The 10,051-nt window shown below is 39.0% G+C and overlaps 2 non-coding genes across 2 annotated transcripts; both read left to right on the top strand.

The window, feature by feature from the left end:
- The first annotated feature begins 381 nt into the window (after positions 1-381).
- On the top strand, positions 382-448 carry LOC141419354 (small nucleolar RNA SNORD109A). The gene has a single exon (XR_012444133.1). It is a non-coding gene; the product is annotated as a small nucleolar RNA SNORD109A (small nucleolar RNA).
- A 2,999-nt stretch (positions 449-3,447) lies between these two features.
- On the top strand, positions 3,448-3,538 carry LOC141419328 (small nucleolar RNA SNORD116). Its single transcript, XR_012444116.1, has one exon. It is a non-coding gene; the product is annotated as a small nucleolar RNA SNORD116 (small nucleolar RNA).
- The last annotated feature ends 6,513 nt before the right edge of the window (positions 3,539-10,051 follow it).

Genomic DNA, 10,051 nt, shown 5'->3' with positions numbered 1-10,051 from the left:
GCCATTTTGTGTCATGTAAAAATAATCTTGCGGTGAAATTCTAATGTGCTAAATACTGATTGTTTTTCTGGCACATTGGGAACTTTCATGTTTCTACTTTTGTTTGTTCTATAATCATACAATGTGTTATTCAATACCTTATTTACTTCTTAACTTTTAGTTGATTAAAGATTTAAAATTTTTTTTCCAAACATTTTTTATCTAATTTTACTAGGACCATACAAGTCACATGCTTTTTTATACGAGATATGTGGCTGTCCTGTTCAAACATTAAGTGAAATGTCTAATGTACATTTATTCTTCATTCACAACACAGTAGATGAGCCTGCACAAAACAAGCCTGGCTATGGAAATGCTTATTTGTCATGAGGGTGCTTGTCTGGATCGATGATGAGCACAATTGTCTGAGGATGCTGAGAGACTCATTCCAGATGTCAATCTGAGGTCCAGATGAGTGGCTCTCTAATAAGACAAGTAAGACTCAGCCTGGCTCTATCTGGTGACTCTTTATTAACAAGACACTAGTATGAGAATGTCTTTTCTTTCTGAACAGTACGTCAGTATCTTGTCTTGTGCACTGTTAATACGTTCAGTACCTAAGACTTTCTTCATTTTGCTTAAAGCAATACTGTAGATAAATAATTATATATAAGAAATATTTTTGTGAGTAATAAGTGAGGAAACAAGACAGATTGAATGAAAAATGGTAAAGCAACTATTACAGATACTGAAAGTCTTATTAGTGTTGGGCTAAAGAAAGGAACTCTGCATGCCTATATTAAATATTGACCATGGACCCAATTTTAGTGCTTTGTCACTCTTATTTTTCAGTACATTCTGAGACTATTTCTTCTTTGCTTTGTTTTGGTGAGGTAGAGGAAACTGGAATGAGGTTTTCCACTTCAGAATATAGTGGTAAGTAGGTAAATCAGCATCCTTCAAAATTTATATACCATGTAATCTGTGCGAAATCTTCAGTAATTTTTTTTAGTTTTTCGGTAGGTTATTGGGTAATAGCTACATAATTTGTCTTTCTCTTTGGTTAAAATCTCCACCTCCATTTCTGAATCGTTGTGTTTTATAATTTTACTTTATATGGGATTTTGCATGGAATGACAAATACAGAATTTCAAGATACTGATTTTTTTAGTTTCATATTGCAATGAAATATCTTGTGAAATATAGCTATGCTAAGGTTTATCTGAAAAATGGGGTTACAACATGTTAACTATGGTTATTATCAGATCATTTTGGATAGTCTCATAAAAATATTATGGATCATTTTTCCTAATCTTCTAATTGTTTAGCATTAACTTTGCATTTTTTTACCTTTCATTGATATAGAAAATTATATGTTCAATTTTATCAGTTATTTCTCAGACCATTTTTTGGTGGTTCTGGGGTTTGAACTCAGTGCCTCATGCTTGCTAGGCAGGTACTCTTACCACTTGAGCCACTCTACCAGCAATGTAGTCTTCTTAATTTTTTTTTGGTTTTTTTTTTTTGGTTGGGACTGAGGGTTGAATTCACAGTTTTGATTTTTTAATCTTTGATTTAGGAATTATAGTTAACATCTTAATTTATAACAACCTAGTTCAGGTTAATTTAATTTCAAGTCTATAAATATTTTCACTTATACAGCTCTATTTCCCCTTCATGCTGTTGTCACAAATTATATTTTTATACTAATGTGTGCATTGTCATAGCCTCGTAATTATTTTATGCAATTGCTATGAATCATAAAGGAAAAAGAGGAGTTAGAAACACATTTACACTTAAATTTTTTCTTTTCTTTTTTTTTGGAATTGGGTATTTTTTAAGGTAAAAAAATTATTACCATATATTAATTGTTCAAAACAAGTTTCATTTTGTCATTTTCATACATGTGCATAATATATTTTTATACTTTATTAGTATATATTAGTTGTACCAGGAGAGTGTCGTTGTGACCTCTATATATGTGCTTCCAGTGTTCTTGATTAGATGCACCCTCTATGTCTCCTTCATTCCTCTTCCCCACTTCTTAAAACAATTTCAACAGGCTTCATTATTTTCATACAATTGTACAAAGTCCATCAAACCATATTTACCTTCCTTTACCTTCCATTTACCCTCCCCTCCTACTAGTATCAACCCCTGAACACAACATGGTTTACCTTCCTATCCTTCATTTTTACACATGTATTCATTTTCAAAGGTATTTCACTTTGGTATTTCACACATGTATATATCGTACTTTAACCCCCAGTATTACTCATTCTTTCTCTATCTCCTCTGGCGTCCAATTATTCAATAGCTTTTGTTTTGTGATCTTTGCACACAGATTCAATGTTTTTTAATATTATTCACTCTCTGTCATTCTCTTATCCACTCCTGCCTCCTCCTAGTCCTCTCAAAGAGTCCCACTACTGTGGTCATGCTATATATACAAATACATCATGTATTTATGTATACATTTTTTAGGTCTAGCTTTCATATGAGAGAAAACATGATACCTTTGCCCTTCTGAATTTGACATACTTTGCTTAACATGATCTTCAGATCTATCCACTTACCTGGAAACAACATAAGTTCATTCTTCTTTATGTCTGAGTAATACTCCATCTTATATATTTTTATACATATATATTAAAGATATAGGTATAGATAAAAAGATTATCTATGGTATATCAGAACACCGGGTGCAGTTCCCTACTCACTCATGAAGAGGAAGCTTTGCTGCAAAAGTCATCATAGGTTATAAACTACAATCTTGACATTACAGCAAACCCTAATGAAGTCCAATCACTACTTCTGTCTAGTATATTTAGAGGAATATAGGAGCAAAGAATAATCTGTTTGATCTAGGAAGACCTTATTGAATAAGGGTAATAGTGGGAAGGAAATATGTAAGATAACAATAATAAATTATATAAGGTATATGATTTTATAAGGTAAGAAGGAAGGGATGGTGGCTTAGCTTACTAATAGAGGTTGATGAGACATTGGAATGAGGTAGGTATAAAAGATCTAGTTCCTGTGTTGGAGTGGAGGACAGGAAGAAAGATGGAAGAATTAAAGAACAAAAATAAATATGATCTGGTAATCTAATTATTTTATAAAGTGTAAGTGACAAAGAAGGATTATGAATGGGAAGATAGTGATCGAGGCAAAATGTGAGTGAGAGTTCTAATTATAGATGGAAGGAAAGTCTAAATTGGGAAGGGTGATAGGAAAAGGAAGAACAGGATGTGGTTTAAAATTAAACACTGAAATGCTGGTGTCATGATTCATATACAGTGATTATAAAGAAAGGGAAAGGAGGAAAAGCAGAACTAAAAAGAGAATGAGGATGAGAGTACAAAGTTGCCCTAATCAGATATGGAAAAACAATACAAATAAATGAGTGAAAGATCAATGCAGTCAAAACCAGACAGTGCTCAAGCTGAACACTCTCAAATGTAACTTGGTTTGATGATGTTTCCCCATGAACACTCCTTGGAAAAACTAAACAAAATATGTGAAAACACTACCATTTTTCTCATCATGACTGAGGTTCAGCACAAGGTTTGAAGGTTATGCAGGCACTGCAGGCACTGTAGGTGTGAGGCACAACTTGCATGTGTTCACATTCATTCCTTCTACCACCCAGAGTGTTATTACTGTCATCCCACCCATCAACTAGGTACTAGGATCATACCTTATTTCAGTTGTTGTGCATAGGCAGGTTGAATGGTCCCTGTTGCATGTCATGGTGACCACCCTCCAGACATGCAGTCTTACAGCAAGTGAGCACAAAGGTGGACTAGGCTTGGTGAACTCCAAGCAGACACATTTATGGCAAGAGTACAGCTTCTTACAGAGCCCTTCCTGGCCTGTGACTTCCATTCCATGGCCATCCTACTTTTCCCTTGAAACACAGGCAGGGAAACCATTGGGCACACCATTGTATCACCTGATAGTTGGGTATAGATGGGGTATGGCAAAGGGCAATAGGCTGTTAGGGGCAGGAATGTGTGACATGGTTGGTGTCATCCCTACCTTGGGATTTGGCCCTGAGGAGACTCACCATTTACTTTTGGGTCCACCAAAGCAAGAAAGTTTAACATAGAGGTATACCATGGCCTTGAGGAGGTGAGGCTAGGAAAACAATGGCCAGGTGAACATAGAGATTGTATTCACATCAATATTGGATCACTCAATTTTCTTTTAAACTTCCAAAGCAGTGCTGTACCTACCTTCCTATTTGCCTGGCATCCTGCGGGCATTGATGTTGCTTCCCAGGTTTCCTACTATGGAGGATTTGATTATCAGTATGAGGTGTGCTTCCCTGGAGGCCTTTCTTCTATGTAGGTCAATGTTCCAGAGCAGTGAGCTGAGCGTTGATTGTGCTTGTTGTAATGAGGGCAAGACTGCCACACTTGGCAGTTGTGCAATTGTTCTCTAGTTCCTTATCCCATATTCTGTTAGAGCTTCATTTGTGACAATGTTAGTAAGAAGAGCCAAAGTCCACTGATGCTGTTGACAGATGTAGATATCAGTGGGTATTCATTCATCCTTGTGCCCCTCTGGGTTGGCATCCCAAGGACAGGGCTTCTTGTGTCTAGTGCACTTTTGCTCTTTTTTTTCAGTCCTGCTTTGTTGTGGTAGATGAAGTATTTTAGCTGGCATAGGTTGTCTGTCACCCTAGGACACCAAGGAAGGAGTTCAATAAGCAGGACCAAAGGACCAGGCATATTAGTAGTCATGTGCACAGACACATTGTGATTTTTAGGGTTCTTCTCATAGAAATATTGTTGTGGGAAATTATGAGCTGAGATAGGAGTCTCCTGAGGCAGATTAGCAGGAAGCAATGTTTGTTGTGCTGGCACAGACTCAGTAGACTCATGTCTAAAGGCTGAGCCCCGAGAACAAAGGGGTCTCACCTTATATACCTGTGCAAGCAGGTTACAGAAGCAAAAAGCAAAGCTCAACCCACATATAGCTGCATGTGTCTTTATTGGCTATTTCATTTCCCCAGTGCTATGTGACCTTCATGCTTCAATTCTTTAAGTTTAATCTCTCTGCTTTGCCTTCCCCTCCTCCTATCTCATTGCCAGACACAACCTGTCTGTTTCTTTTCTGGCCTCCCCTTTCTTGCTACATTATCACCTGCTTTGATGCTGGGATCCACCCAGGGTCAAAGAGCATCATCTTGAGTTAGGGGTTTGTAGTTCCATAGCATTATTACATATGTGGCTGTTTTTCTTTCTATAACAGCCTCCGTTATAGTCTTGATAGACCACAGCACCAGGGAGACCAGGCAGGGCAATATTAAGCATGCTCCTAGGATTAGGCCCATTGCCCCATCAGAATTTTGAATCCACCTATGGCAGAAAACCATTCTCCAAACAGGTCATTGGGATCCCATCCTCTCCAAGTCTGGACAAGGACATGGGAAAGCTTTTTCATCGTGTCTGTGATCTCTTCTATGACCTTTCCTTCATCATCAATCATTACAAACTGCTGTAAGCAGCAGTTGTTCACGTTAATTTTCCACAAACTCCTCCCTCAGAGGCCAGCAAATAGTCTAAAGCCAAGTGGTTCTGATAGATGGCGTTGCTCATTTTTTTGTTTGTTTTGCCAGCAAATTGAGAGCGCTTACAGTTTCATTAGTTATGATTTCAATAACATCCTGCAGCCTGATGATGTGGTTGAACATAGGATCTGTCTTTTGCCCAGGTGGAAGGAACATAGTATTGGATAATTGGCTCAGGAGGCCATTTGTTATCTTTTTAATTGCCAATTTGTAATGCACCCCGTTTTTGTCTACTTAATCTTTTTTTATGTATGAGGACTCCCAGTTTTTCACCTTGTCTGAGGGAAAGTAAGAAGAAAGATGGTCTGATTGAGTCTCGCACACAATATCAAAACCAGCTGCTAGGTAGCACCATTTAAGCTTGCTTCCCATAGATCCAATACAGTCCCCTGGGTGCCTGCCAATCTATGTTTGCAGTAAGATTGTTCCATGTTCTCTGGAGATTAGAAAAATTGGTCAGTGGGTGGGGTGGGGTCCTGTGTGATTTGGAGTTCCCCACCATTGGGTCTCTTGGGCAGTGTCATTGTAAAACTTTTGTCTAAACAAGTTAAATTCCCCTCTGAGGTGGAGAATTGGCCGTTTGGGAGGGAGGTACAATAATTTCTGATGATGGAAGTTTTTAGGAGCCAGATGCCTTTCCTGTGCTTTGGAAAAGCAGTCTCATTAAAAGGCTCACATGGGTTTAACTCCCTTGCTTCTCAAGGCCAATGGTCTCCCATGTTGGTCCCCCCACAAACATAGCATGAAGTGACATTCAGTGTCTGGACTATAGACTCAGCCAGTGAGAGGAACAAGTTTTTAGCTTTCACAGAGATGGAAAATTCATTCCTCATTTCCTCATAAAAGAAGTGAAAAACTTGGTAGGTAACAGTTACTAATTTGAGGTGCATCAGACTTCCAGGGTCAAGGCCTTTTCCACCTATCCTTATGCCAATTATATGCCCCTATGTCCAATCCGATGGCTTAAGTACATGAAATTTACAGGGTTACAGGTGCCAGGGGTGCAGTCAGGGGCAGCTTTCTCCTTGTGAAGGAGGGCTGTGCTTAGCCCTCTGCCATGTGGCCCATGAAACACAACTCCAAATAAGGACAATAATAAGAACCCACGTCATCACATGGCCAAGAGTTGTCTCCCCAGCACACATACTTATCATTAGACGTATAGGCTCTCTCCCAAGTTAGGCCCCCATAGCCATAGTCTGTACCTCCATATCCACCCTTATCTATGGCTGCATCAAAGATCATTGACACTGGTTTATCTGGACTAAACACCTGGGTGTGGCTGATAATTTTCCCAGGATTATGCACACTCCTGATCTCTAAACATTGCTCCCAAGGGGGGTAGGTGGGGTTGAAGCAGATATGATGATTACCATGGGAGCACACTAGATAGGTGGTATGGTTGTGAGTGTATGACCCAATGACAGAGCCTGCACAGGAATAGTAAGTATGGAAAAACAAAGTCCTGGTGAAAACACTTCCTGCCCAAGTAGTATGCATACAGGAGGAGGGCTCTGAGGCCATGAAGGGAAACCACATCAGTAATTACAAACAGTAATTATGCATCCTCTTCTTTTGGATAGAAGAGAGCAAATAAAAACCTTTCACCGTGAGTCTAATCAAGCAGGGGTGGTAACTGCCAGACCTATGGTAAAGATTATGGTGAGAATTACAGCAACAGATACAAACAAGGGGAGACAATGTGTCACAGTGAGATAACTGGTGTCAAAATTGCCCAGTTGTCCCATTGGAGAGTTGATTCCTCAAGCTTCTGCCATGCATACACTAGTCAGCTTCCAAGGTGTGACTAGAGTAGGACTGTCATCCTGCTGTTCTTGGTCCCCTATTGTTTTCTGGGAAGTGGAGTCCTGCCGGGAGAGGGTACTCAGGTTCCAGAGCGTGATCCTACATGGTGAAGCTGGATCAGGGATGCACTCCCACTTCAGAGAAGCTGGCTTGACTCGACTGTAGTGGATCCAAGGAGCAATCTATGCTATTTTAACTGTGGTGGGAGTAGACAAAATAACAACAAAAGGGCATCTCCTATGGGGTTTTAATGGGTGAACATTTTATATATATGTGTATATATATATATATTTAATCTAGACAATGTCTTTTTTTAACTGAGTAGAATTACCATGGCAACAATATATTGTCAGTATTTATGTCCAATAAAACACATTTTTTTAAAAAAAAAGTTAAAACCACCATCTTTAAGTATCAAAGGACATGTTTAGAGCCAGTAAAAATAGTTATTTTGTCTCAATTTAAGTAAAAAACCCTGTCTAAAAATATGAGTTTGTATCTAGAAGGGCTTTAATGCCAGAGAGCCATACATGCATAAGAACCATTTCTTTAATCCTCTTGGCCTTGGTTATTTTTGAGAGGTCTGGAACCAGTGACTCCATTGGAACTTTGATGGCATTCCCCCTTTTGTCTCCGAACTGCTTGTCTCTGAGCAGTCTCTTGAAGATCTGTCTTCCATCCAAATACTAACCAGGCCCAACCCTGCTCAGCTTTCAAGACCAGATGAGATAGGGCATGTTCAGGGAGGTAAGGCCATAGACTGAAAATCTTTCTTGATTAGTTTTGTTTTCTGGATTTTGTTTGTTTGTTTGGCGTTGTTCCCATGTTGGGGGGGTGGGGGGGAATAATGAACAGATCAGGCGGGAGTCAGTGCCAGCTAGACCCTTTTGGCCAAATTTAAGCAGCAAAGAGGCTTAATAGGAGTGACCCTTAGGCAGCAGGCTTCTAGATAAGGACAATACAAAACAAAATCTAACAAAGCAGATGTTTAAAAAGCTAACCTGTTTGACAAATAAGTAGCTTTAGAATCATTTTTTATGGACTTGATTGTAAATGCCCCAGAAGGATCAGAATTGTAATGACAAAAACTTAAGAGTCATGGTTAAATTCTGATGGACAATTTAGTAACTAACAGTATATCAGTACCACTAACTTTTTGTTACCATGTTTATCTAAATTTTATATTTTAGAAAGCTTGATATACTTGAAAAACATAAATATAGGAACTAGCAATAGCATCACAACTTTATAGAGATTATATATACATATTAGTTTTAGTTGTTCTTGAAGTAAAACCTTAGATTTTTATCAGCTGGGAGAGGAGAACAGTGTCACTGACCCTGTCACAGACACATATAGTATACCAACTGTATTAGAATCATCTAAGACAGTTGTATATCTATGAGGTCATCCAGAAAGATTTATTATAAACCTTTAGAAAATAAGAAGTATGGAAGAGGCAAAGAGATGGCTCAACACCAGTTGAGGGTTTACTGTTTAGGCAGGAGCCCTGTGGAGGGAGACCCCAGCAAGAGAGCTAGATCCCATTGCCATACACAGGCTTAGGCTAGATATAGGGGGCTAGTGGAAAAGTACCAGGAAGGTCACGAAGGGATATTGTTGCTGGGCAACCAAGAAAGTTAGTTGTAGTTAGGTCACTGTCTGCCCAACTGTCCTTGGCATCTATCCAGGCAGATAAATGTAAGCCATCTGCAAGGGGGAGAGGATCTAGTCCTAACATGGCTATCCTTATTGTTAACCCCAACATAAACCAACTCTTAAATGAGCATGACTTAGTTACCTTAGTAGTTAAAACCCCAACAAAAATCACCAGAGAACACAGGTAAATATTTATGGGGACTAAGTGTGGAGTTAGGAAACATAGTGGCCAAGAATCATGGCTCAGAGATTGATAAGGGATCACATCCCAGATTTTTTTTTTATTTATTGACATGTGCATACAATGTTTGGGTCATTTCTCCCCCCTAACCCCATCCCCTCCCTTTCCATTCTGCTGCTTCCATTTCTCCCCCTCCCCCTCGCTTCCAGGCAGAAACTGTTCTGCCCTTATCTCTAATTTTGTTGAAGAGAGAGTATAAACAATAATAAGAAGGACAGAGCATTTTTGCTAGTTGAGATAAGGATAGCTATACAGGGAGATTCCTAGCATTGCTTCCATGTACATATGTGTTACATTCTAAGTTGATTCTTCTTGAACTAACCTTTTCTCTAGTTCCTGATCCCCTTCTCCTATTGGCCTCTGTCACTTTAAAGTTTCTGCATTAGTTCCTTTGCATTGAAGACATCAAATACTATCATGTTTTTTGGGTTTCTTACCTATCTTCATACCTCACATGTGTGCTCTCACCTTATCATGTGAACAAAGTCCAAACACCTTGCTGTATTTTCCCTTCATCTAAAGTCCACATATGAGGGCGAGTACATGGTAATTGGTCTTGAGCCTGCTAACCTCGCTCAGGTTGATGTTCTCCAGTTCCATCCATTTACTTGCGAAAGATAAGTTTTCATGCTTCGTCATGGCTGAGTAAAATTTCATTGTGTATAAACAGCATACCTTCTTAATCCATTTGTCAGTATTGGGGCATCTTGGCTGTTTCCTTAACTTGGCTATTGTGAATAGCGCTGCAATAAACATGGGTGTGCAAGTGTCCCTGGAGTAACCTGTGT

This window comes from Castor canadensis, chromosome 19, assembly GCF_047511655.1.
Source record: "Castor canadensis chromosome 19, mCasCan1.hap1v2, whole genome shotgun sequence".
Lineage (NCBI taxonomy): Eukaryota > Metazoa > Chordata > Mammalia > Rodentia > Castoridae > Castor > Castor canadensis.
The sequence above is the reverse complement of the archived record's forward strand: the minus strand, read 5'-3'. Positions and strand labels throughout refer to the sequence as shown.